Here is a 27,513-nt window from a genome sequence, read left to right as displayed (position 1 = left end):
ACGCAGAGTCCTGTTGAGTGTGGGGTTGCGTAAAGGCTCCCCCAGGGAGTTCAGGTGTACCCAAAGGCTTCCGCTGAGAGCACGTTTTGATGGCAGAAAGTGGCACCGTACGTGTTTTTTCGGGTCTAACTCGGGTTCAGCTTCTTGTTGCGGTTAGGGTTATGTTTAGGGTTGTTAGGAAAGAGTGAAGACGCAGAGTCCTGTTGAGTGTGGGGTTGCGTAAAGGCTCCCCCAGGGAGTTCAGGTGTACCCAAAGGCTTCCGCTGAGAACACTTTTTGATGGCAGAAAGTGGCACCGTACGTGTTTTTTCGGGTCTAACTCGGGTTCAGCTTCTTGTTCCGGTTAGGCTTATGTTTAGGGTTGTTAGGAAAGAGTGAAGACGCAGAGTCCTGTTGAGTGTGGGGTTGCGTAAAGGCTCCCCCAGGGAATTCAGGTGTACCCAAAGGCTTCCGCTGAGAGCACTTTTTGATGGCAGAAAGTGGCACCGTACGTGTTTTTTCGGGTCTAACTCGGGTTCAGCTTCTTGTTGCGGTTAGGGTTATGTTTAGGGTTGTTAGGAAAGAGTGAAGACGCAGAGTCCTGTTGAGTGTGGGGTTGCGTAAAGGCTCCCCCAGGGAGTTCAGGTGTACCCAAAGGCTTCCGCTGAGAGCACTTTTGGATGGCAGAAAGTGGCACCGTACGTGTTTTTTCGGGTCTAACTCGGGTTCAGCTTCTTGTTGCGGTTAGGGTTATGTTTAGGGTTGTTAGGAAAGAGTGAAGACGCAGAGTCCTGTTGAGTGTGGGGTTGCGTAAAGGCTCCCCCAGGGAGTTCAGGTGTACCCAAAGGCTTCCACTGAGAGCACTTTTTGATGGCAGAAAGTGGCACCGTACGTGTTTTTTCGGGTCTAACTCGGGTTCAGCTTCTTGTTCCGGTTAGGCTTATGTTTAGGGTTGTTAGGAAAGAGTGAAGACGCAGAGTCCTGTTGAGTGTGGGGTTGCGTAAAGGCTCCCCCAGGGAATTCAGGTGTACCCAAAGGCTTCCGCTGAGAGCACTTTTTGATGGCAGAAAGTGGCACCGTACGTGTTTTTTCGGGTCTAACTCGGGTTCAGCTTCTTGTTGCGGTTAGGGTTATGTTTAGGGTTGTTAGGAAAGAGTGAAGACGCAGAGTCCTGTTGAGTGTGGGGTTGCGTAAAGGCTCCCCAAGGGAGTTCAGGTGTACCCAAAGGCTTCCGCTGAGAGCACTTTTTGATGGCAGAAAGTGGCACCGTACGTGTTTTTTCGGGTCTAACTCGGGTTCAGCTTCTTGTTGCGGTTAGGGTTATGTTTAGGGTTGTTAGGAAAGAGTGAAGACGCAGAGTCCTGTTGAGTGTGGGGTTGCGTAAAGGCTCCCCCAGGGAGTTCAGGTGTACCCAAAGGCTTCCGCTGAGAGCACTTTTGGATGGCAGAAAGTGGCACCGTACGTGTTTTTTCGGGTCTAACTCGGGTTCAGCTTCTTGTTCCGGTTAGGGTTATGTTTAGGGTTGTTAGGAAAGAGTGAAGACGCAGAGTCCTGTTGAGTGTGGGGTTGCGTAAAGGCTCCCCCAGGGAGTTCAGGTGTACCCAAAGGCTTCCGCTGAGAGCACGTTTTGATGGCAGAAAGTGGCACCGTACGTGTTTTTTCGGGTCTAACTCGGGTTCAGCTTCTTGTTGCGGTTAGGGTTATGTTTAGGGTTGTTAGGAAAGAGTGAAGACGCAGAGTCCTGTTGAGTGTGGGGTTGCGTAAAGGCTCCCCCAGGGAGTTCAGGTGTACCCAAAGGCTTCCGCTGAGAGCACTTTTTGATGGCAGAAAGTGGCACCGTACGTGTTTTTTCGGGTCTAACTCGGGTTCAGCTTCTTGTTCCGGTTAGGCTTATGTTTAGGGTTGTTAGGAAAGAGTGAAGACGCAGAGTCCTGTTGAGTGTGGGGTTGCGTAAAGGCTCCCCCAGGGAATTCAGGTGTACCCAAAGGCTTCCGCTGAGAGCACTTTTTGATGGCAGAAAGTGGCACCGTACGTGTTTTTTCGGGTCTAACTCGGGTTCAGCTTCTTGTTGCGGTTAGGGTTATGTTTAGGGTTGTTAGGAAAGAGTGAAGACGCAGAGTCCTGTTGAGTGTGGGGTTGCGTAAAGGCTCCCCCAGGGAGTTCAGGTGTACCCAAAGGCTTCCACTGAGAGCACTTTTGGATGGCAGAAAGTGGCACCGTACGTGTTTTTTCGGGTCTAACTCGGGTTCAGCTTCTTGTTGCGGTTAGGGTTATGTTTAGGGTTGTTAGGAAAGAGTGAAGACGCAGAGTCCTGTTGAGTGTGGGGTTGCGTAAAGGCTCCCCCAGGGAGTTCAGGTGTACCCAAAGGCTTCCGCTGAGAGCACTTTTGGATGGCAGAAAGTGGCACCGTACGTGTTTTTTCGGGTCTAACTCGGGTTCAGCTTCTTGTTGCGGTTAGGGTTATGTTTAGGGTTGTTAGGAAAGAGTGAAGACGCAGAGTCCTGTTGAGTGTGGGGTTGCGTAAAGGCTCCCCCAGGGAGTTCAGGTGTACCCAAAGGCTTCCGCTGAGAGCACTTTTTGATGGCAGAAAGTGGCACCGTACGTGTTTTTTCGGGTCTAACTCGGGTTCAGCTTCTTGTTGCGGTTAGGGTTATGTTTAGGGTTGTTAGGAAAGAGTGAAGACGCAGAGTCCTGTTGAGTGTGGGGTTGCGTAAAGGCTCCCCCAGGGAGTTCAGGTGTACCCAAAGGCTTCCGCTGAGAACACTTTTTGATGGCAGAAAGTGGCACCGTACGTGTTTTTTCGGGTCTAACTCGGGTTCAGCTTCTTGTTCCGGTTAGGGTTATGTTTAGGGTTGTTAGGAAAGAGTGAAGACGCAGAGTCCTGTTGAGTGTGGGGTTGCGTAAAGGCTCCCCCAGGGAGTTTAGGTGTACCCAAAGGCTTCCGCTGAGAGCACTTTTTGATGGCAGAAAGTGGCACCGTACGTGTTTTTTCGAGTCTAACTCGGGTTGAGCTTCTTGTTGCGGTTAGGGTTATGTTTAGGGTTGTTAGGAAAGAGTGAAGACGCAGAGTCCTGTTGAGTGTGGGGTTGCGTAAAGGCTCCCCCAGGGAGTTCAGGTGTACCCAAAGGCTTCCGCTGAGAGCACTTTTTGATGGCAGAAAGTGGCACCGTACGTGTTTTTTCGGGTCTAACTCGGGTTGAGCTTCTTGTTGCGGTTAGGGTTATGTTTAGGGTTGTTAGGAAAGAGTGAAGACGCAGAGTCCTGTTGAGTGTGGGGTTGCGTAAAGGCTCCCCCAGGGAGTTCAGGTGTACCCAAAGGCTTCCGCTGAGAGCACTTTTTGATGGCAGAAAGTGGCACCGTACGTGTTTTTTCGGGTCTAACTCAGGTTCAGCTTCTTGTTCCGGTTAGGGTTATGTTTAGGGTTGTTAGGAAAGAGTGAAGACGCAGAGTCCTGTTGAGTGTGGGGTTGCGTAAAGGCTCCCCCAGGGAGTTCAGGTGTACCCAAAGGCTTCCGCTGAGAGCACTTTTTGATGGCAGAAAGTGGCACCGTACGTGTTTTTTCGGGTCTAACTCGGGTTGAGCTTCTTGTTGCGGTTAGGGTTATGTTTAGGGTTGTTAGGAAAGAGTGAAGACGCAGAGTCCTGTTGAGTGTGGGGTTGTGTAAAGGCTCCCCCAGGGAGTTCAGGTGTACCCAAAGGCTTCCGCTGAGAGCACTTTTGGATGGCAGAAAGTGGCACCGTACGTGTTTTTTCGGGTCTAACTCGGGTTCAGCTTCTTGTTGCGGTTAGGGTTATGTTTAGGGTTGTTAGGAAAGAGTGAAGATGCAGAGTCCTGTTGAGTGTGGGGTTGCGTAAAGGCTCCCCCAGGGAGTTCAGGTGTACCCAAAGGCTTCCGCTGAGAGCACTTTTTGATGGCAGAAAGTGGCACCGTACGTGTTTTTTCGGGTCTAACTCGGGTTCAGCTTCTTGTTGCGGTTAGGGTTATGTTTAGGGTTGTTAGGAAAGAGTGAAGACGCAGAGTCCTGTTGAGTGTGGGGTTGCGTAAAGGCTCCCCCAGGGAGTTCAGGTGTACCCAAAGGCTTCCGCTGAGAGCACTTTTTGATGGCAGAAAGTGGCACCGTACGTGTTTTTTCGGGTCTAACTCGGGTTCAGCTTCTTGTTGCGGTTAGGGTTATGTTTAGGGTTGTTAGGAAAGAGTGAAGACGCAGAGTCCTGTTGAGTGTGGGGTTGCGTAAAGGCTCCCCCAGGGAGTTCAGGTGTACCCAAAGGCTTCCGCTGAGAGCACTTTTGGATGACAGAAAGTGGCACCGTACGTGTTTTTTCGGGTCTAACTCGGGTTCAGCTTCTTGTTGCGGTTAGGGTTATGTTTCGGGTTGTTAGGAAAGAGTGAAGACGCAGAGTCCTGTTGAGTGTGGGGTTGCGTAAAGGCTCCCCCAGGGAGTTCAGGTGTACCCAAAGGCTTCCGCTGAGAGCACTTTTTGATGGCAGAAAGTGGCACCGTACGTGTTTTTTCGGGTCTAACTCGGGTTAAGCTTCTTGTTCCGGTTAGGGTTATGTTTAGGGTTGTTAGGAAAGAGTGAAGACGCAGAGTCCTGTTGAGTGTGGGGTTGCGTAAAGGCTCCCCCAGGGAGTTCAGGTGTACCCAAAGGCTTCCGCTGAGAGCACTTTTTGATGGCAGAAAGTGGCACCGTACGTGTTTTTTCGGGTCTAACTCGGGTTCAGCTTCTTGTTGCGGTTAGGGTTATGTTTAGGGTTGTTAGGAAAGAGTGAAGACGCAGAGTCCTGTTGAGTGTGGGGTTGCGTAAAGGCTCCCCCAGGGAGTTCAGGTGTACCCAAAGGCTTCCGCTGAGAGCACTTTTTGATGGCAGAAAGTGGCACCGTACGTGTTTTTTCGGGTCTAACTCGGGTTCAGCTTCTTGTTGCGGTTAGGGTTATGTTTAGGGTTGTTAGGAAAGAGTGAAGACGCAGAGTCCTGTTGAGTGTGGGGTTGCGTAAAGGCTCCCCCAGGGAGTTCAGGTGTACCCAAAGGCTTCCGCTGAGAGCACTTTTTGATGGCAGAAAGTGGCACCGTACGTGTTTTTTCGGGTCTAACTCGGGTTCAGCTTCTTGTTGCGGTTAGGGTTATGTTTAGGGTTGTTAGGAAAGAGTGAAGACGCAGAGTCCTGTTGAGTGTGGGGTTGCGTAAAGGCTCCCCCAGGGAGTTCAGGTGTACCCAAAGGCTTCCGCTGAGAGCACTTTTGGATGGCAGAAAGTGGCACCGTACGTGTTTTTTCGGGTCTAACTCGGGTTCAGCTTCTTGTTGCGGTTAGGGTTATGTTTAGGGTTGTTAGGAAAGAGTGAAGACGCAGAGTCCTGTTGAGTGTGGGGTTGCGTAAAGGCTCCCCCAGGGAGTTCAGGTGTACCCAAAGGCTTCCGCTGAGAGCACTTTTGGATGGCAGAAAGTGGCACCGTACGTGTTTTTTCGGGTCTAACTCGGGTTGAGCTTCTTGTTGCGGTTAGGGTTATGTTTAGGGTTGTTAGGAAAGAGTGAAGACGCAGAGTCCTGTTGAGTGTGGGGTTGCGTAAAGGCTCCCCCAGGGAGTTCAGGTGTACCCAAAGGCTTCCGCTGAGAGCACTTTTTGATGGCAGAAAGTGGCACCGTACGTGTTTTTTCGGGTCTAACTCGGGTTCAGCTTCTTGTTGCGGTTAGGGTTATGTTTAGGGTTGTTAGGAAAGAGTGAAGACGCAGAGTCCTGTTGAGTGTGGGGTTGCGTAAAGGCTCCCCCAGGGAGTTCAGGTGTACCCAAAGGCTTCCGCTGAGAGCACTTTTTGATGGCAGAAAGTGGCACCGTACGTGTTTTTTCGGGTCTAACTCGGGTTGAGCTTCTTGTTGCGGTTAGGGTTATGTTTAGGGTTGTTAGGAAAGAGTGAAGACGCAGAGTCCTGTTGAGTGTGGGGTTGCGTAAAGGCTCCCCCAGGGAGTTCAGGTGTACCCAAAGGCTTCCGCTGAGAGCACTTTTGGATGGCAGAAAGTGGCACCGTACGTGTTTTTTCGGGTCTAACTCGGGTTGAGCTTCTTGTTCCGGTTAGGGTTATGTTTAGGGTTGTTAGGAAAGAGTGAAGACGCAGAGTCCTGTTGAGTGTGGGGTTGCGTAAAGGCTCCCCCAGGGAGTTCAGGTGTACCCAAAGGCTTCCGCTGAGAGCACTTTTTGATGGCAGAAAGTGGCACCATACGTGTTTTTTCGGGTCTAACTCGGGTTCAGCTTCTTGTTGCGGTTAGGGTTATGTTTAGGGTTGTTAGGAAAGAGTGAAGACGCAGAGTCCTGTTGAGTGTGGGGTTGCGTAAAGGCTCCCCCAGGGAGTTCAGGTGTACCCAAAGGCTTCCGCTGAGAGCACTTTTGGATGGCAGAAAGTGGCACCGTACGTGTTTTTTCGGGTCTAACTCGGGTTGAGCTTCTTGTTCCGGTTAGGGTTATGTTTAGGGTTGTTAGGAAAGAGTGAAGACGCAGAGTCCTGTTGAGTGTGGGGTTGCGTAAAGGCTCCCCCAGGGAGTTCAGGTGTACCCAAAGGCTTCCGCTGAGAGCACTTTTGGATGGCAGAAAGTGGCACCATACGTGTTTTTTCGGGTCTAACTCGGGTTCAGCTTCTTGTTGCGGTTAGGGTTATGTTTAGGGTTGTTAGGAAAGAGTGAAGACGCAGAGTCCTGTTGAGTGTGGGGTTGCGTAAAGGCTCCCCCAGGGAGTTCAGGTGTACCCAAAGGCTTCCGCTGAGAGCACTTTTTGATGGCAGAAAGTGGCACCGTACGTGTTTTTTCGGGTCTAACTCGGGTTGAGCTTCTTGTTGCGGTTAGGGTTATGTTTAGGGTTGTTAGGAAAGAGTGAAGACTCAGAGTCCTGTTGAGTGTGGGGTTGCGTAAAGGCTCCCCCAGGGAGTTCAGGTGTACCCAAAGGCTTCCGCTGAGAGCACTTTTGGATGGCAGAAAGTGGCACCGTCCGTGTTTTTTCGGGTCTAACTCGGGTTGAGCTTCTTGTTGCGGTTAGGGTTATGTTTAGGGTTGTTAGGAAAGAGTGAAGACGCAGAGTCCTGTTGAGTGTGGGGTTGCGTAAAGGCTCCCCCAGGGAGTTCAGGTGTACCCAAAGGCTTCCGCTGAGAGCACTTTTGGATGGCAGAAAGTGGCACCGTACGTGTTTTTTCGGGTCTAACTCGGGTTCAGCTTCTTGTTGCGGTTAGGGTTATGTTTCGGGTTGTTAGGAAAGAGTGAAGACGCAGAGTCCTGTTGAGTGTGGGGTTGCGTAAAGGCTCCCCCAGGGAGTTCAGGTGTACCCAAAGGCTTCCGCTGAGAGCACTTTTGGATGGCAGAAAGTGGCACCATACGTGTTTTTTCGGGTCTAACTCGGGTTCAGCTTCTTGTTGCGGTTAGGGTTATGTTTAGGGTTGTTAGGAAAGAGTGAAGACGCAGAGTCCTGTTGAGTGTGGGGTTGCGTAAAGGCTCCCCCAGGGAGTTCAGGTGTACCCAAAGGCTTCCGCTGAGAGCACTTTTTGACGGCAGAAAGTGGCACCGTACGTGTTTTTTCGGGTCTAACTCGGGTTGAGCTTCTTGTTCCGGTTAGGGTTATGTTTAGGGTTGTTAGGAAAGAGTGAAGACTCAGAGTCCTGTTGAGTGTGGGGTTGCGTAAAGGCTCCCCCAGGGAGTTCAGGTGTACCCAAAGGCTTCCGCTGAGAGCACTTTTGGATGGCAGAAAGTGGCACCGTACGTGTTTTTTCGGGTCTAACTCGGGTTGAGCTTCTTGTTGCGGTTAGGGTTATGTTTAGGGTTGTTAGGAAAGAGTGAAGACGCAGAGTCCTGTTGAGTGTGGGGTTGCGTAAAGGCTCCCCCAGGGAGTTCAGGTGTACCCAAAGGCTTCCGCTGAGAGCACTTTTTGATGGCAGAAAGTGGCACCGTACGTGTTTTTTCGGGTCTAACTCGGGTTGAGCTTCTTGTTGCGGTTAGGGTTATGTTTAGGGTTGTTAGGAAAGAGTGAAGACGCAGAGTCCTGTTGAGTGTGGGGTTGCGTAAAGGCTCCCCCAGGGAGTTCAGGTGTACCCAAAGGCTTCCGCTGAGAGCACTTTTGGATGGCAGAAAGTGGCACCGTCCGTGTTTTTTCGGGTCTAACTCGGGTTGAGCTTCTTGTTGCGGTTAGGGTTATGTTTAGGGTTGTTAGGAAAGAGTGAAGACGCAGAGTCCTGTTGAGTGTGGGGTTGCGTAAAGGCTCCCCCAGGGAGTTCAGGTGTACCCAAAGGCTTCCGCTGAGAGCACTTTTGGATGGCAGAAAGTGGCACCGTACGTGTTTTTTCGGGTCTAACTCGGGTTCAGCTTCTTGTTGCGGTTAGGGTTATGTTTAGGGTTGTTAGGAAAGAGTGAAGACGCAGAGTCCTGTTGAGTGTGGGGTTGCGTAAAGGCTCCCCCAGGGAGTTCAGGTGTACCCAAAGGCTTCCGCTGAGAGCACTTTTGGATGGCAGAAAGTGGCACCATACGTGTTTTTTCGGGTCTAACTCGGGTTCAGCTTCTTGTTGCGGTTAGGGTTATGTTTAGGGTTGTTAGGAAAGAGTGAAGACGCAGAGTCCTGTTGACTGTGGGGTTGCGTAAGGGCTCCCCCAGGGAGTTCAGGTGTACCCAAAGGCTTCCGCTGAGAGCACTTTTTGACGGCAGAAAGTGGCACCGTACGTGTTTTTTCGGGTCTAACTCGGGTTGAGCTTCTTGTTCCGGTTAGGGTTATGTTTAGGGTTGTTAGGAAAGAGTGAAGACTCAGAGTCCTGTTGAGTGTGGGGTTGCGTAAAGGCTCCCCCAGGGAGTTCAGGTGTACCCAAAGGCTTCCGCTGAGAGCACTTTTGGATGGCAGAAAGTGGCACCGTACGTGTTTTTTCGGGTCTAACTCGGGTTGAGCTTCTTGTTGCGGTTAGGGTTATGTTTAGGGTTGTTAGGAAAGAGTGAAGACGCAGAGTCCTGTTGAGTGTGGGGTTGCGTAAAGGCTCCCCCAGGGAGTTCAGGTGTACCCAAAGGCTTCCGCTGAGAGCACTTTTTGATGGCAGAAAGTGGCACCGTACGTGTTTTTTCGGGTCTAACTCGGGTTCAGCTTCTTGTTACGGTTAGGGTTATGTTTAGGGTTGTTAGGAAAGAGTGAAGACGCAGAGTCCTGTTGAGTGTGGGGTTGCGTAAAGGCTCCCCCAGGGAGTTCAGGTGTACCCAAAGGCTTCCGCTGAGAGCACTTTTTGATGGCAGAAAGTGGCACCGTACGTGTTTTTTCGGGTCTAACTCGGGTTCAGCTTCTTGTTGCGGTTAGGGTTATGTTTAGGGTTGTTAGGAAAGAGTGAAGACGCAGAGTCCTGTTGAGTGTGGGGTTGCGTAAAGGCTCCCCCAGGGAGTTCAGGTGTACCCAAAGGCTTCCGCTGAGAGCACTTTTTGACGGCAGAAAGTGGCACCGTACGTGTTTTTTCGGGTCTAACTCGGGTTCAGCTTCTTGTTGCGGTTAGGGTTATGTTTAGGGTTGTTAGGAAAGAGTGAAGACGCAGAGTCCTGTTGAGTGTGGGGTTGCGTAAAGGCTCCCCCAGGGAGTTCAGGTGTACCCAAAGGCTTCCGCTGAGAGCACTTTTTGACGGCAGAAAATGGCACCGTACGTGTTTTTTCGGGTCTAACTCGGGTTGAGCTTCTTGTTCCGGTTAGGGTTATGTTTAGGGTTGTTAGGAAAGAGTGAAGACTCAGAGTCCTGTTGAGTGTGGGGTTGCGTAAAGGCTCCCCCAGGGAGTTCAGGTGTACCCAAAGGCTTCCGCTGAGAGCACTTTTGGATGGCAGAAAGTGGCACCGTACGTGTTTTTTCGGGTCTAACTTGGGTTGAGCTTCTTGTTGCGGTTAGGGTTATGTTTAGGGTTGTTAGGAAAGAGTGAAGACGCAGAGTCCTGTTGAGTGTGGGGTTGCGTAAAGGCTCCCCCAGGGAGTTCAGGTGTACCCAAAGGCTTCCGCTGAGAGCACTTTTTGATGGCAGAAAGTGGCACCGTACGTGTTTTTTCGGGTCTAACTCGGGTTCAGCTTCTTGTTGCGGTTAGGGTTATGTTTAGGGTTGTTAGGAAAGAGTGAAGACGCAGAGTCCTGTTGAGTGTGGGGTTGCGTAAAGGCTCCCCCAGGGAGTTCAGGTGTACCCAAAGGCTTCCGCTGAGAGCACTTTTTGATGGCAGAAAGTGGCACCGTACGTGTTTTTTCGGGTCTAACTCGGGTTGAGCTTCTTTTTGCGGTTAGGGTTATGTTTAGGGTTGTTAGGAAAGAGTGAAGACGCAGAGTCCTGTTGAGTGTGGGGTTGCGTAAAGGCTCCCCCAGGGAGTTCAGGTGTACCCAAAGGCTTCCGCTGAGAGCACTTTTTGATGGCAGAAAGTGGCACCGTACGTGTTTTTTCGGGTCTAACTCGGGTTGAGCTTCTTGTTGCGGTTAGGGTTATGTTTAGGGTTGTTAGGAAAGAGTGAAGACGCAGAGTCCTGTTGAGTGTGGGGTTGCGTAAAGGCTCCCCCAGGGAGTTCAGGTGTACCCAAAGGCTTCCGCTGAGAGCACTTTTGGATGGCAGAAAGTGGCACCGTACGTGTTTTTTCGGGTCTAACTCGGGTTCAGCTTCTTGTTGCGGTTAGGGTTATGTTTAGGGTTGTTAGGAAAGAGTGAAGACGCAGAGTCCTGTTGAGTGTGGGGTTGCGTAAAGGCTCCCCCAGGGAGTTCAGGTGTACCCAAAGGCTTCCGCTGAGAGCACTTTTTGATGGCAGAAAGTGGCACCGTACGTGTTTTTTCGGGTCTAACTCGGGTTCAGCTTCTTGTTGCGGTTAGGGTTATGTTTAGGGTTGTTAGGAAAGAGTGAAGACGCAGAGTCCTGTTGAGTGTGGGGTTGCGTAAAGGCTCCCCCAGGGAGTTCAGGTGTACCCAAAGGCTTCCGCTGAGAGCACTTTTTGATGGCAGAAAGTGGCACCGTACGTGTTTTTTCGGGTCTAACTCGGGTTCAGCTTCTTGTTCCGGTTAGGGTTATGTTTAGGGTTGTTAGGAAAGAGTGAAGACGCAGAGTCCTGTTGAGTGTGGGGTTGCGTAAAGGCTCCCCCAGGGAGTTCAGGTGTACCCAAAGGCTTCCGCTGAGAGCACTTTTTGATGGCAGAAAGTGGCACCGTACGTGTTTTTTCGGGTCTAACTCGGGTTCAGCTTCTTGTTGCGGTTAGGGTTATGTTTAGGGTTGTTAGGAAAGAGTGAAGACGCAGAGTCCTGTTGAGTGTGGGGTTGCGTAAAGGCTCCCCCAGGGAGTTCAGGTGTACCCAAAGGCTTCCGCTGGGAGCACTTTTTGATGGCAGAAAGTGGCACCGTACGTGTTTTTTCGGGTCTAACTCGGGTTCAGCTTCTTGTTGCGGTTAGGGTTATGTTTAGGGTTGTTAGGAAAGAGTGAAGATGCAGAGTCCTGTTGAGTGTGGGGTTGCGTAAAGGCTCCCCCAGGGAGTTCAGGTGTACCCAAAGGCTTCCGCTGAGAGCACTTTTTGATGGCAGAAAGTGGCACCGTACGTGTTTTTTTGGGTCTAACTCGGGTTCAGCTTCTTGTTGCGGTTAGGGTTATGTTTAGGGTTGTTAGGAAAGAGTGAAGACGCAGAGTCCTGTTGAGTGTGGGGTTGCGTAAAGGCTCCCCCAGGGAGTTCAGGTGTACCCAAAGGCTTCCGCTGAGAGCACTTTTTGATGGCAGAAAGTGGCACCGTACGTGTTTTTTCGGGTCTAACTCGGGTTCAGCTTCTTGTTGCGGTTAGGGTTATGTTTAGGGTTGTTAGGAAAGAGTGAAGACGCAGAGTCCTGTTGAGTGTGGGGTTGCGTAAAGGCTCCCCCAGGGAGTTCAGGTGTACCCAAAGGCTTCCGCTGAGAGCACTTTTTGATGGCAGAAAGTGGCACCGTACGTGTTTTTTCGGGTCTAACTCGGGTTCAGCTTCTTGTTGCGGTTAGGGTTATGTTTAGGGTTGTTAGGAAAGAGTGAAGACGCAGAGTCCTGTTGAGTGTGGGGTTGCGTAAAGGCTCCCCCAGGGAGTTCAGGTGTACCCAAAGGCTTCCGCTGAGAGCACTTTTGGATGGCAGAAAGTGGCACCGTACGTGTTTTTTCGGGTCTAACTCGGGTTCAGCTTCTTGTTGCGGTTAGGGTTATGTTTAGGGTTGTTAGGAAAGAGTGAAGACTCAGAGTCCTGTTGAGTGTGGGGTTGCGTAAAGGCTCCCCCAGGGAGTTCAGGTGTACCCAAAGGCTTCCGCTGAGAGCACTTTTTGATGGCAGAAAGTGGCACCATACGTGTTTTTTCGGGTCTAACTCGGGTTGAGCTTCTTGTTGCGTTTAGGGTTATGTTTAGGGTTGTTAGGAAAGAGTGAAGACGCAGAGTCCTGTTGAGTGTGGGGTTGCGTAAAGGCTCCCCCAGGGAGTTCAGGTGTACCCAAAGGCTTCCGCTGAGAGCACTTTTGGATGGCAGAAAGTGGCACCGTACGTGTTTTTTCGGGTCTAACTCGGGTTGAGCTTCTTGTTTCGGTTAGGGTTATGTTTAGGGTTGTTAGGAAAGAGTGAAGACGCAGAGTCCTGTTGAGTGTGGGGTTGCGTAAAGGCTCCCCCAGGGAGTTCAGGTGTACCCAAAGGCTTCCGCTGAGAGCACTTTTTGATGGCAGAAAGTGGCACCGTACGTGTTTTTTTGGGTCTAACTCGGGTTCAGCTTCTTGTTGCGGTTAGGGTTATGTTTAGGGTTGTTAGGAAAGAGTGAAGATGCAGAGTCCTGTTGAGTGTGGGGTTGCGTAAAGGCTCCCCCAGGGAGTTCAGGTGTACCCAAAGGCTTCCGCTGAGAGCACTTTTGGATGGCAGAAAGTGGCACCGTACGTGTTTTTTCGGGTCTAACTCGGGTTGAGCTTCTTGTTGCGGTTAGGGTTATGTTTAGGGTTGTTAGGAAAGAGTGAAGACGCAGAGTCCTGTTGAGTGTGGGGTTGCGTAAAGGCTCCCCCAGGGAGTTCAGGTGTACCCAAAGGCTTCCGCTGAGAGCACTTTTTGATGGCAGAAAGTGGCACCGTACGTGTTTTTTCGGGTCTAACTCGGGTTCAGCTTCTTGTTGCGGTTAGGGTTATGTTTAGGGTTGTTAGGAAAGAGTGAAGACGCAGAGTCCTGTTGAGTGTGGGGTTGCGTAAAGGCTCCCCCAGGGAGTTCAGGTGTACCCAAAGGCTTCCGCTGAGAGCACTTTTGGATGGCAGAAAGTGGCACCGTACGTGTTTTTTCGGGTCTAACTCGGGTTCAGCTTCTTGTTGCGGTTAGGGTTATGTTTAGGGTTGTTAGGAAAGAGTGAAGATGCAGAGTCCTGTTGAGTGTGGGGTTGCGTAAAGGCTCCCCCAGGGAGTTCAGGTGTACCCAAGGCTTCCGCTGAGAGCACTTTTTGATGGCAGAAAGTGGCACCGTACGTGTTTTTTCGGGTCTAACTCGGGTTCAGCTTCTTGTTGCGGTTAGGGTTATGTTTAGGGTTGTTAGGAAAGAGTGAAGACGCAGAGTCCTGTTGAGTGTGGGGTTGCGTAAAGGCTCCCCCAGGGAGTTCAGGTGTACCCAAAGGCTTCCGCTGAGAGCACTTTTTGATGGCAGAAAGTGGCACCGTACGTGTTTTTTCGGGTCTAACTCGGGTTCAGCTTCTTGTTGCGGTTAGGGTTATGTTTAGGGTTGTTAGGAAAGAGTGAAGACGCAGAGTCCTGTTGAGTGTGGGGTTGCGTAAAGGCTCCCCCAGGGAGTTCAGGTGTACCCAAAGGCTTCCGCTGAGAGCACTTTTTGATGGCAGAAAGTGGCACCGTACGTGTTTTTTCGGGTCTAACTCGGGTTGAGCTTCTTGTTGCGGTTAGGGTTATGTTTAGGGTTGTTAGGAAAGAGTGAAGACGCAGAGTCCTGTTGAGTGTGGGGTTGCGTAAAGGCTCCCCCAGGGAGTTCAGGTGTACCCAAAGGCTTCCGCTGAGAGCACTTTTTGATGGCAGAAAGTGGCACCGTACGTGTTTTTTCGGGTCTAACTCGGGTTCAGCTTCTTGTTGCGGTTAGGGTTATGTTTAGGGTTGTTAGGAAAGAGTGAAGACGCAGAGTCCTGTTGAGTGTGGGGTTGCGTAAAGGCTCCCCCAGGGAGTTCAGGTGTACCCAAAGGCTTCCGCTGAGAGCACTTTTGGATGGCAGAAAGTGGCACCGTACGTGTTTTTTCGGGTCTAACTCGGGTTCAGCTTCTTGTTGCGGTTAGGGTTATGTTTAGGGTTGTTAGGAAAGAGTGAAGACGCAGAGTCCTGTTGAATGTGGGGTTGCGTAAAGGCTCCCCCAGGGAGTTCAGGTGTACCCAAAGGCTTCCGCTGAGAGCACTTTTTGATGGCAGAAAGTGGCACCATACGTGTTTTTTCGGGTCTAACTCGGGTTGAGCTTCTTGTTGCGGTTAGGGTTATGTTTAGGGTTGTTAGGAAAGAGTGAAGACGCAGAGTCCTGTTGAGTGTGGGGTTGCGTAAAGGCTCCCCCAGGGAGTTCAGGTGTACCCAAAGGCTTCCGCTGAGAGCACTTTTTGATGGCAGAAAGTGGCACCGTACGTGTTTTTTCGGGTCTAACTCGGGTTCAGCTTCTTGTTGCGGTTAGGGTTATGTTTAGGGTTGTTAGGAAAGAGTGAAGACGCAGAGTCCTGTTGAGTGTGGGGTTGCGTAAAGGCTCCCCCAGGGAGTTCAGGTGTACCCAAAGGCTTCCGCTGAGAGCACTTTTGGATGGCAGAAAGTGGCACCGTACGTGTTTTTTCGGGTCTAACTCGGGTTCAGCTTCTTGTTGCGGTTAGGGTTATGTTTAGGGTTGTTAGGAAAGAGTGAAGACTCAGAGTCCTGTTGAGTGTGGGGTTGCGTAAAGGCTCCCCCAGGGAGTTCAGGTGTACCCAAAGGCTTCCGCTGAGAGCACTTTTTGATGGCAGAAAATGGCACCATACGTGTTTTTTCGGGTCTAACTCGGGTTGAGCTTCTTGTTGCGGTTAGGGTTATGTTTAGGGTTGTTAGGAAAGAGTGAAGACGCAGAGTCCTGTTGAGTGTGGGGTTGCGTAAAGGCTCCCCCAGGGAGTTCAGGTGTACCCAAAGGCTTCCGCTGAGAGCACTTTTGGATGGCAGAAAGTGGCACCGTACGTGTTTTTTCGGGTCTAACTCGGGTTCAGCTTCTTGTTGCGGTTAGGGTTATGTTTAGGGTTGTTAGGAAAGAGTGAAGACGCAGAGTCCTGTTGAGTGTGGGGTTGCGTAAAGGCTCCCCCAGGGAGTTCAGGTGTACCCAAAGGCTTCCGCTGAGAGCACTTTTTGATGGCAGAAAGTGGCACCATACGTGTTTTTTTGGGTCTAACTCGGGTTCAGCTTCTTGTTGCGGTTAGGGTTATGTTTAGGGTTGTTAGGAAAGAGTGAAGATGCAGAGTCCTGTTGAGTGTGGGGTTGCGTAAAGGCTCCCCCAGGGAGTTCAGGTGTACCCAAAGGCTTCCGCTGAGAGCACTTTTGGATGGCAGAAAGTGGCACCGTACGTGTTTTTTCGGGTCTAACTCGGGTTGAGCTTCTTGTTGCGGTTAGGGTTATGTTTAGGGTTGTTAGGAAAGAGTGAAGACGCAGAGTCCTGTTGAGTGTGGGGTTGCGTAAAGGCTCCCCCAGGGAGTTCAGGTGTACCCAAAGGCTTCCGCTGAGAGCACTTTTTGATGGCAGAAAGTGGCACCGTACGTGTTTTTTCGGGTCTAACTCGGGTTCAGCTTCTTGTTGCGGTTAGGGTTATGTTTAGGGTTGTTAGGAAAGAGTGAAGACGCAGAGTCCTGTTGAGTGTGGGGTTGCGTAAAGGCTCCCCCAGGGAGTTCAGGTGTACCCAAAGGCTTCCGCTGAGAGCACTTTTGGATGGCAGAAAGTGGCACCGTACGTGTTTTTTCGGGTCTAACTCGGGTTGAGCTTCTTGTTGCGGTTAGGGTTATGTTTAGGGTTGTTAGGAAAGAGTGAAGACGCAGAGTCCTGTTGAGTGTGGGGTTGCGTAAAGGCTCCCCCAGGGAGTTCAGGTGTACCCAAAGGCTTCCGCTGAGAGCACTTTTGGATGGCAGAAAGTGGCACCGTACGTGTTTCTTCGGGTCTAACTCGGGTTCAGCTTCTTGTTCCGGTTAGGGTTATGTTTAGGGTTGTTAGGAAAGAGTGAAGACGCAGAGTCCTGTTGAGTGTGGGGTTGCGTAAAGGCTCCCCCAGGGAGTTCAGGTGTACCCAAGGCTTCCGCTGAGAGCACTTTTTGATGGCAGAAAGTGGCACCGTACGTGTTTTTTCGGGTCTAACTCGGTTTGAGCTTCTTGTTGCGGTTAGGGTTATGTTTAGGGTTGTTAGGAAAGAGTGAAGACGCAGAGTCCTGTTGAGTGTGGGGTTGCGTAAAGGCTCCCCCAGGGAGTTCAGGTGTACCCAAAGGCTTCCGCTGAGAGCACTTTTTGATGGCAGAAAGTGGCACCGTACGTGTTTTTTCGGGTCTAACTCGGGTTCAGCTTCTTGTTGCGGTTAGGGTTATGTTTAGGGTTGTTAGGAAAGAGTGAAGACGCAGAGTCCTGTTGAGTGTGGGGTTGCGTAAAGGCTCCCCCAGGGAGTTCAGGTGTACCCAAAGGCTTCCGCTGAGAGCACTTTTTGATGGCAGAAAGTGGCACCGTACGTGTTTTTTCGGGTCTAACTCGGGTTGAGCTTCTTGTTGCGGTTAGGGATATGTTTAGGGTTGTTAGGAAAGAGTGAAGACGCAGAGTCCTGTTGAGTGTGGGGTTGCGTAAAGGCTCCCCCAGGGAGTTCAGGTGTACCCAAAGGCTTCCGCTGAGAGCACTTTTTGATGGCAGAAAGTGGCACCGTACGTGTTTTTTCGGGTCTAACTCGGGTTCAGCTTCTTGTTGCGGTTAGGGTTATGTTTAGGGTTGTTAGGAAAGAGTGAAGACGCAGAGTCCTGTTGAGTGTGGGGTTGCGTAAAGGCTCCCCCAGGGAGTTCAGGTGTACCCAAAGGCTTCCGCTGAGAGCACTTTTGGATGGCAGAAAGTGGCACCGTACGTGTTTTTTCGGGTCTAACTCGGGTTCAGCTTCTTGTTGCGGTTAGGGTTATGTTTAGGGTTGTTAGGAAAGAGTGAAGACGCAGAGTCCTGTTGAATGTGGGGTTGCGTAAAGGCTCCCCCAGGGAGTTCAGGTGTACCCAAAGGCTTCCGCTGAGAGCACTTTTTGATGGCAGAAAGTGGCACCATACGTGTTTTTTCGGGTCTAACTCGGGTTGAGCTTCTTGTTGCGGTTAGGGTTATGTTTAGGGTTGTTAGGAAAGAGTGAAGACGCAGAGTCCTGTTGAGTGTGGGGTTGCGTAAAGGCTCCCCCAGGGAGTTCAGGTGTACCCAAAGGCTTCCGCTGAGAGCACTTTTTGATGGCAGAAAGTGGCACCGTACGTGTTTTTTCGGGTCTAACTCGGGTTCAGCTTCTTGTTCCGGTTAGGGTTATGTTTAGGGTTGTTAGGAAAGAGTGAAGACGCAGAGCCCTGTTGAGTGTGGGGTTGCGTAAAGGCTCCCCCAGGGAGTTCAGGTGTACCCAAGGCTTCCGCTGAGAGCACTTTTTGATGGCAGAAAGTGGCACCGTACGTGTTTTTTCGGGTCTAACTCGGGTTCAGCTTCTTGTTGCGGTTAGGGTTATGTTTAGGGTTGTTAGGAAAGAGTGAAGACGCAGAGTCCTGTTGAGTGTGGGGTTGCGTAAAGGCTCCCCCAGGGAGTTCAGGTGTACCCAAAGGCTTCCGCTGAGAGCACTTTTGGATGGCAGAAAGTGGCACCGTACGTGTTTTTTCGGGTCTAACTCGGGTTCAGCTTCTTGTTGCGGTTAGGGTTATGTTTAGGGTTGTTAGGAAAGAGTGAAGACGCAGAGTCCTGTTGAGTGTGGGGTTGCGTAAAGGCTCCCCCAGGGAGTTCAGGTGTACCCAAAGGCTTCCGCTGAGAGCACTTTTGGATGGCAGAAAGTGGCACCGTACGTGTTTTTTCGGGTCTAACTCGGGTTCAGCTTCTTGTTCCGGTTAGGCTTATGTTTAGGGTTGTTAGGAAAGAGTGAAGACGAAGAGTCCTGTTGAGTGTGGGGTTGCGTAAAGGCTCCCCCAGGGAGTTCAGGTGTACCCAAAGGCTTCCGCTGAGAGCACTTTTTGATGGCAGAAAGTGGCACCGTACGTGTTTTTTCGGGTCTAACTCGGGTTCAGCTTCTTGTTGCGGTTAGGGTTATGTTTAGGGTTGTTAGGAAAGAGTGAAGACGCAGAGTCCTGTTGAGTGTGGGGTTGCGTAAAGGCTCCCCCAGGGAGTTCAGGTGTACCCAAAGGCTTCCGCTGAGAGCACTTTTGGATGGCAGAAAGTGGCACCGTACGTGTTTTTTCGGGTCTAACTCGGGTTCAGCTTCTTGTTGCGGTTAGGGTTATGTTTAGGGTTGTTAGGAAAGAGTGAAGACGCAGAGTCCTGTTGAGTGTGGGGTTGCGTAAAGGCTCCCCCAGGGAGTTCAGGTGTACCCAAAGGCTTCCGCTGAGAGCACTTTTTGATGGCAGAAAGTGGCACCATACGTGTTTTTTCGGGTCTAACTCGGGTTCAGCTTCTTGTTGCGGTTAGGGTTATGTTTAGGGTTGTTAGGAAAGAGTGAAGACGCAGAGTCCTGTTGAGTGTGGGGTTGCGTAAAGGCTCCCCCAGGGAGTTCAGGTGTACCCAAAGGCTTCCGCTGAGAGCACTTTTTGATGGCAGAAAGTGGCACCGTACGTGTTTTTTCGGGTCTAACTCGGGTTCAGCTTCTTGTTGCGGTTAGGGTTATGTTTAGGGTTGTTAGGAAAGAGTGAAGACGCAGAGTCCTGTTGAGTGTGGGGTTGCGTAAAGGCTCCCCCAGGGAGTTCAGGTGTACCCAAAGGCTTCCGCTGAGAGCACTTTTTGATGGCAGAAAGTGGCACCGTACGTGTTTTTTCGGGTCTAACTCGGGTTCAGCTTCTTGTTCCGGTTAGGCTTATGTTTAGGGTTGTTAGGAAAGAGTGAAGACGCAGAGCCCTGTTGAGTGTGGGGTTGCGTAAAGGCTCCCCCAGGGAGTTCAGGTGTACCCAAAGGCTTCCGCTGAGAGCACTTTTTGATGGCAGAAAGTGGCACCGTACGTGTTTTTTCGGATCTAACTCGGGTTCAGCTTCTTGTTCCGGTTAGGCTTATGTTTAGGGTTGTTAGGAAAGAGTGAAGACGCAGAGTCCTGTTGAGTGTGGGGTTGCGTAAAGGCTCCCCCAGGGAGTTCAGGTGTACCCAAAGGCTTCCGCTGAGAGCACTTTTGGATGGCAGAAAGTGGCACCGTTTTTTTTTTTTCGGGTCTAACTCAGGTTCAGCTTCTTGTTGCGGTTAGGGTTATGTTTAGGGTTGTTAGGAAAGAGTGAAGACGCAGAGTCCTGTTGAGTGTGGGGTTGCGTAAAGGCTCCCCCAGGGAGTTCAGGTGTACCCAAAGGCTTCCGCTGAGAGCACTTTTTGATGGCAGAAAGTGGCACCGTACGTGTTTTTTCGGGTCTAACTCGGGTTCAGCTTCTTGTTGCGGTTAGGGTTATGTTTAGGGTTGTTAGGAAAGAGTGAAGACGCAGAGTCCTGTTGAGTGTGGGGTTGCGTAAAGGCTCCCCCAGGGAGTTCAGGTGTACCCAAAGGCTTCCGCTGAGAGCACTTTTTGATGGCAGAAAGTGGCACCGTACGTGTTTTTTCGGGTCTAACTCGGGTTCAGCTTCTTGTTGCGGTTAGGGTTATGCTTAGGGTTGTTAGGAAAGAGTGAAGATGCAGAGTCCTGTTGAGTGTGGGGTTGCGTAAAGGCTCCCCCAGGGAGTTCAGGTGTACCCAAAGGCTTCCGCTGAGAGCACTTTTTGATGGCAGAAAGTGGCACCGTACGTGTTTTTTCGGGTCTAACTCGGGTTCAGCTTCTTGTTGCGGTTAGGGTTATGTTTAGGGTTGTTAGGAAAGAGTGAAGACGCAGAGTCCTGTTGAGTGTGGGGTTGCGTAAAGGCTCCCCCAGGGAGTTCAGGTGTACCCAAAGGCTTCCGCTGAGAGCACTTTTTGATGGCAGAAAGTGGCACCGTACGTGTTTTTTCGGGTCTAACTCGGGTTGAGCTTCTTGTTGCGGTTAGGGTTATGTTTAGGGTTGTTAGGAAAGAGTGAAGACGCAGAGTCCTGTTGAGTGTGGGGTTGCGTAAAGGCTCCCCCAGGGAGTTCAGGTGTTCCCAAAGGCTTCCGCTGAGAGCACTTTTGGATGGCAGAAAGTGGCACCGTACGTGTTTTTTCGGGTCTAACTCGGGTTCAGCTTCTTGTTCCGGTTAGGGTTATGTTTAGGGTTGTTAGGAAAGAGTGAAGATGCAGAGTCCTGTTGAGTGTGGGGCTGCGTAAAGGCTCCCCCAGGGAGTTCAGGTGTACCCAAAGGCTTCCGCTGAGAGCACTTTTTGATGGCAGAAAGTGGCACCGTACGTGTTTTTTCGGGTCTAACTCGGGTTCAGCTTCTTTTTCCGGTTAGGCTTATGTTTAGGGTTGTTAGGAAAGAGTGAAGACGCAGAGTCCTGTTGAGTGTGGGGTTGCGTAAAGGCTCCCCCAGGGAGTTCAGGTGTACCCAAAGGCTTCTGCTGAGAGCACTTTTTGATGGCAGAAAGTGGCACCGTACGTGTTTTTTCGGGTCTAACTCGGGTTCAGCTTCTTGTTGCGGTTAGGGTTATGTTTAGGGTTGTTAGGAAAGAGTGAAGACGCAGAGTCCTGTTGAGTGTGGGGTTGCGTAAAGGCTCCCCCAGGGAGTTCAGGTGTACCCAAAGGCTTCCGCTGAGAGCACTTTTTGATGGCAGAAAGTGGCACCGTACGTGTTTTTTCGGGTCTAACTCAGGTTCAGCTTCTTGTTCCGGTTAGGGTTATGTTTAGGGTTGTTAGGAAAGAGTGAAGACGCAGAGTCCTGTTGAGTGTGGGGTTGCGTAAAGGCTCCCCCAGGGAGTTCAGGTGTACCCAAAGGCTTCCGCTGAGAGCACTTTTTGATGGCAGAAAGTGGCACCGTACGTGTTTTTTCGGGTCTAACTCGGGTTCAGCTTCTTGTTGCGGTTAGGGTTATGTTTAGGGTTGTTAGGAAAGAGTGAAGACGCAGAGTCCTGTTGAGTGTGGGGTTGCGTAAAGGCTCCCCCAGGGAGTTCAGGTGTACCCAAAGGCTTCCGCTGAGAGCACTTTTGGATGGCAGAAAGTGGCACCGTACGTGTTTTTTCGGGTCTAACTCGGGTTCAGCTTCTTGTTGCGGTTAGGGTTATGTTTAGGGTTGTTAGGAAAGAGTGAAGACGCAGAGTCCTGTTGAGTGTGGGGTTGCGTAAAGGCTCCCCCAGGGAGTTCAGGTGTACCCAAAGGCTTCCACTGAGAGCACTTTTTGATGGCAGAAAGTGGCACCGTACGTGTTTTTTCGGGTCTAACTCGGGTTCAGCTTCTTGTTCCGGTTAGGCTTATGTTTAGGGTTGTTAGGAAAGAGTGAAGACGCAGAGTCCTGTTGAGTGTGGGGTTGCGTAAAGGCTCCCCCAGGGAATTCAGGTGTACCCAAAGGCTTCCGCTGAGAGCACTTTTTGATGGCAGAAAGTGGCACCGTACGTGTTTTTTCGGGTCTAACTCGGGTTCAGCTTCTTGTTGCGGTTAGGGTTATGTTTAGGGTTGTTAGGAAAGAGTGAAGACGCAGAGTCCTGTTGAGTGTGGGGTTGCGTAAAGGCTCCCCCAGGGAGTTCAGGTGTACCCAAAGGCTTCCGCTGAGAGCACTTTTTGATGGCAGAAAGTGGCACCGTACGTGTTTTTTCGGGTCTAACTCGGGTTCAGCTTCTTGTTGCGGTTAGGGTTATGTTTAGGGTTGTTAGGAAAGAGTGAAGACGCAGAGTCCTGTTGAGTGTGGGGTTGCGTAAAGGCTCCCCCAGGGAGTTCAGGTGTACCCAAAGGCTTCCGCTGAGAGCACTTTTGGATGGCAGAAAGTGGCACCGTACGTGTTTTTTCGGGTCTAACTCGGGTTCAGCTTCTTGTTGCGGTTAGGGTTATGTTTAGGGTTGTTAGGAAAGAGTGAAGACGCAGAGTCCTGTTGAGTGTGGGGTTGCGTAAAGGCTCCCCCAGGGAGTTCAGGTGTACCCAAAGGCTTCCGCTGAGAGCACTTTTGGATGGCAGAAAGTGGCACCGTACGTGTTTTTTCGGGTCTAACTCGGGTTCAGCTTCTTGTTGCGGTTAGGGTTATGTTTAGGGTTGTTAGGAAAGAGTGAAGACGCAGAGTCCTGTTGAGTGTGGGGTTGCGTAAAGGCTCCCCCAGGGAATTCAGGTGTACCCAAAGGCTTCCGCTGAGAGCACTTTTTGATGGCAGAAAGTGGCACCGTACGTGTTTTTTCGGGTCTAACTCGGGTTCAGCTTCTTGTTGCGGTTAGGGTTATGTTTAGGGTTGTTAGGAAAGAGTGAAGACGCAGAGTCCTGTTGAGTGTGGGGTTGCGTAAAGGCTCCCCCAGGGAGTTCAGGTGTACCCAAAGGCTTCTGCTGAGAGCACTTTTTGATGGCAGAAAGTGGCACCGTACGTGTTTTTTCGGGTCTAACTCGGGTTCAGCTTCTTGTTGCGGTTAGGGTTATGTTTAGGGTTGTTAGGAAAGAGTGAAGACGCAGAGTCCTGTTGAGTGTGGGGTTGCGTAAAGGCTCCCCCAGGGAGTTCAGGTGTACCCAAAGGCTTCCGCTGAGAGCACTTTTTGATGGCAGAAAGTGGCACCGTACGTGTTTTTTCGGGTCTAACTCGGGTTCAGCTTCTTGTTGCGGTTAGGGTTATGTTTAGGGTTGTTAGGAAAGAGTGAAGACGCAGAGTCCTGTTGAGTGTGGGGTTGCGTAAAGGCTCCCCCAGGGAGTTCAGGTGTACCCAAAGGCTTCCGCTGAGAGCACGTTTTGATGGCAGAAAGTGGCACCGTACGTGTTTTTTCGGGTCTAACTCGGGTTCAGCTTCTTGTTGCGGTTAGGGTTATGTTTAGGGTTGTTAGGAAAGAGTGAAGACGCAGAGTCCTGTTGAGTGTGGGGTTGCGTAAAGGCTCCCCCAGGGAGTTCAGGTGTACCCAAAGGCTTCCGCTGAGAACACTTTTTGATGGCAGAAAGTGGCACCGTACGTGTTTTTTCGGGTCTAACTCGGGTTCAGCTTCTTGTTCCGGTTAGGCTTATGTTTAGGGTTGTTAGGAAAGAGTGAAGACGCAGAGTCCTGTTGAGTGTGGGGTTGCGTAAAGGCTCCCCCAGGGAATTCAGGTGTACCCAAAGGCTTCCGCTGAGAGCACTTTTTGATGGCAGAAAGTGGCACCGTACGTGTTTTTTCGGGTCTAACTCGGGTTCAGCTTCTTGTTGCGGTTAGGGTTATGTTTAGGGTTGTTAGGAAAGAGTGAAGACGCAGAGTCCTGTTGAGTGTGGGGTTGCGTAAAGGCTCCCCCAGGGAGTTCAGGTGTACCCAAAGGCTTCCGCTGAGAGCACTTTTTGATGGCAGAAAGTGGCACCGTACGTGTTTTTTCGGGTCTAACTCGGGTTCAGCTTCTTGTTCCGGTTAGGCTTATGTTTAGGGTTGTTAGGAAAGAGTGAAGACGCAGAGTCCTGTTGAGTGTGGGGTTGCGTAAAGGCTCCCCCAGGGAGTTCAGGTGTACCCAAAGGCTTCCGCTGAGAGCACTTTTTGATGGCAGAAAGTGGCACCGTACGTGTTTTTTCGGGTCTAACTCGGGTTCAGCTTCTTGTTGCGGTTAGGGTTATGTTTAGGGTTGTTAGGAAAGAGTGAAGACGCAGAGTCCTGTTGAGTGTGGGGTTGCGTAAAGGCTCCCCCAGGGAGTTCAGGTGTACCCAAAGGCTTCCGCTGAGAGCACTTTTTGATGGCAGAAAGTGGCACCGTACGTGTTTTTTCGGGTCTAACTCGGGTTCAGCTTCTTGTTGCGGTTAGGGTTATGTTTAGGGTTGTTAGGAAAGAGTGAAGACGCAGAGTCCTGTTGAGTGTGGGGTTGCGTAAAGGCTCCCCCAGGGAGTTCAGGTGTACCCAAAGGCTTCCGCTGAGAACACTTTTTGATGGCAGAAAGTGGCACCGTACGTGTTTTTTCGGGTCTAACTCGGGTTCAGCTTCTTGTTGCGGTTAGGGTTATGTTTAGGGTTGTTAGGAAAGAGTGAAGACGCAGAGTCCTGTTGAGTGTGGGGTTGCGTAAAGGCTCCCCCAGGGAGTTTAGGTGTACCCAAAGGCTTCCGCTGAGAGCACTTTTTGATGGCAGAAAGTGGCACCGTACGTGTTTTTTCGGGTCTAACTCGGGTTGAGCTTCTTGTTGCGGTTAGGGTTATGTTTAGGGTTGTTAGGAAAGAGTGAAGACGCAGAGTCCTGTTGAGTGTGGGGTTGCGTAAAGGCTCCCCCAGGGAGTTCAGGTGTACCCAAAGGCTTCCGCTGAGAGCACTTTTTGATGGCAGAAAGTGGCACCGTACGTGTTTTTTCGGGTCTAACTCGGGTTGAGCTTCTTGTTGCGGTTAGGGTTATGTTTAGGGTTGTTAGGAAAGAGTGAAGACGCAGAGTCCTGTTGAGTGTGGGGTTGCGTAAAGGCTCCCCCAGGGAGTTCAGGTGTACCCAAAGGCTTCCGCTGAGAGCACTTTTTGATGGCAGAAAGTGGCACCGTACGTGTTTTTTCGGGTCTAACTCAGGTTCAGCTTCTTGTTCCGGTTAGGGTTATGTTTAGGGTTGTTAGGAAAGAGTGAAGACGCAGAGTCCTGTTGAGTGTGGGGTTGCGTAAAGGCTCCCCCAGGGAGTTCAGGTGTACCCAAAGGCTTCCGCTGAGAGCACTTTTTGATGGCAGAAAGTGGCACCGTACGTGTTTTTTCGGGTCTAACTCGGGTTCAGCTTCTTGTTGCGGTTAGGGTTATGTTTAGGGTTGTTAGGAAAGAGTGAAGACGCAGAGTCCTGTTGAGTGTGGGGTTGCGTAAAGGCTCCCCCAGGGAGTTCAGGTGTACCCAAAGGCTTCCGCTGAGAGCACTTTTGGATGGCAGAAAGTGGCACCGTACGTGTTTTTTCGGGTCTAACTCGGGTTCAGCTTCTTGTTGCGGTTAGGGTTATGTTTCGGGTTATTAGGAAAGAGTGAAGATGCAGAGTCCTGTTGAGTGTGGGGTTGCGTAAAGGCTCCCCCAGGGAGTTCAGGTGTACCCAAAGGCTTCCGCTGAGAGCACTTTTTGATGGCAGAAAGTGGCACCGTACGTGTTTTTTCGGGTCTAACTCGGGTTGAGCTTCTTGTTGCGGTTAGGGTTATGTTTAGGGTTGTTAGGAAAGAGTGAAGACGCAGAGTCCTGTTGAGTGTGGGGTTGCGTAAAGGCTCCCCCAGGGAGTTCAGGTGTACCCAAAGGCTTCCGCTGAGAGCACTTTTTGATGGCAGAAAGTGGCACCGTACGTGTTTTTTCGGGTCTAACTCGGGTTCAGCTTCTTGTTGCGGTTAGGGTTATGTTTAGGGTTGTTAGGAAAGAGTGAAGACGCAGAGTCCTGTTGAGTGTGGGGTTGCGTAAAGGCTCCCCCAGGGAGTTCAGGTGTACCCAAAGGCTTCCGCTGAGAGCACTTTTTGATGGCAGAAAGTGGCACCGTATGTGTTTTTTCGGGTCTAACTCGGGTTCAGCTTCTTGTTGCGGTTAGGGTTATGTTTCGGGTTGTTAGGAAAGAGTGAAGACGCAGAGTCCTGTTGAGTGTGGGGTTGCGTAAAGGCTCCCCCAGGGAGTTCAGGTGTACCCAAAGGCTTCCGCTGAGAGCACTTTTTGATGGCAGAAAGTGGCACCGTACGTGTTTTTTCGGGTCTAACTCGGGTTCAGCTTCTTGTTGCGGTTAGGGTTATGTTTAGGGTTGTTAGGAAAGAGTGAAGACGCAGAGTCCTGTTGAGTGTGGGGTTGCGTAAAGGCTCCCCCAGGGAGTTCAGGTGTACCCAAAGGCTTCCGCTGAGAGCACTTTTTGATGGCAGAAAGTGGCACCGTACGTGTTTCTTCGGGTCTAACTCGGGTTCAGCTTCTTGTTGCGGTTAGGGTTATGTTTAGGGTTGTTAGGAAAGAGTGAAGACGCAGAGTCCTGTTGAGTGTGGGGTTGCGTAAAGGCTCCCCCAGGGAGTTCAGGTGTACCCAAAGGCTTCCGCTGAGAGCACTTTTTGATGGCAGAAAGTGGCACCGTACGTGTTTTTTCGGGTCTAACTCGGGTTCAGCTTCTTGTTCCGGTTAGGCTTATGTTTAGGGTTGTTAGGAAAGAGTGAAGACGCAGAGTCCTGTTGAGTGTGGGGTTGCGTAAAGGCTCCCCCAGGGAATTCAGGTGTACCCAAAGGCTTCCGCTGAGAGCACTTTTTGATGGCAGAAAGTGGCACCGTACGTGTTTTTTCGGGTCTAACTCGGGTTCAGCTTCTTGTTGCGGTTAGGGTTATGTTTAGGGTTGTTAGGAAAGAGTGAAGACGCAGAGTCCTGTTGAGTGTGGGGTTGCGTAAAGGCTCCCCCAGGGAGTTCAGGTGTACCCAAAGGCTTCCGCTGAGAGCACTTTTGGATGGCAGAAAGTGGCACCGTACGTGTTTTTTCGGGTCTAACTCGGGTTCAGCTTCTTGTTGCGGTTAGGGTTATGTTTAGGGTTGTTAGGAAAGAGTGAAGACGCAGAGTCCTGTTGAGTGTGGGGTTGCGTAAAGGCTCCCCCAGGGAGTTCAGGTGTACCCAAAGGCTTCCGCTGAGAGCACTTTTGGATGGCAGAAAGTGGCACCGTACGTGTTTTTTCGGGTCTAACTCGGGTTCAGCTTCTTGTTGCGGTTAGGGTTATGTTTAGGGTTGTTAGGAAAGAGTGAAGACGCAGAGTCCTGTTGAGTGTGGGGTTGCGTAAAGGCTCCCCCAGGGAATTCAGGTGTACCCAAAGGCTTCCGCTGAGAGCACTTTTTGATGGCAGAAAGTGGCACCGTACGTGTTTTTTCGGGTCTAACTCGGGTTCAGCTTCTTGTTGCGGTTAGGGTTATGTTTAGGGTTGTTAGGAAAGAGTGAAGACGCAGAGTCCTGTTGAGTGTGGGGTTGCGTAAAGGCTCCCCCAGGGAGTTCAGGTGTACCCAAAGGCTTCTGCTGAGAGCACTTTTTGATGGCAGAAAGTGGCACCGTACGTGTTTTTTCGGGTCTAACTCGGGTTCAGCTTCTTGTTGCGGTTAGGGTTATGTTTAGGGTTGTTAGGAAAGAGTGAAGACGCAGAGTCCTGTTGAGTGTGGGGTTGCGTAAAGGCTCCCCCAGGGAGTTCAGGTGTACCCAAAGGCTTCCGCTGAGAGCACTTTTTGATGGCAGAAAGTGGCACCGTACGTGTTTTTTCGGGTCTAACTCGGGTTCAGCTTCTTGTTGCGGTTAGGGTTATGTTTAGGGTTGTTAGGAAAGAGTGAAGACGCAGAGTCCTGTTGAGTGTGGGGTTGCGTAAAGGCTCCCCCAGGGAGTTCAGGTGTACCCAAAGGCTTCCGCTGAGAGCACGTTTTGATGGCAGAAAGTGGCACCGTACGTGTTTTTTCGGGTCTAACTCGGGTTCAGCTTCTTGTTGCGGTTA

The sequence above is a fragment of the Anser anser genome (genome assembly GCF_964211835.1).
Source record: "Anser anser genome assembly, chromosome: 24".
In the NCBI taxonomy this organism is placed as follows: Eukaryota; Metazoa; Chordata; class Aves; order Anseriformes; family Anatidae; genus Anser; species Anser anser.
Note: the sequence above shows the minus strand (reverse complement) of the source record.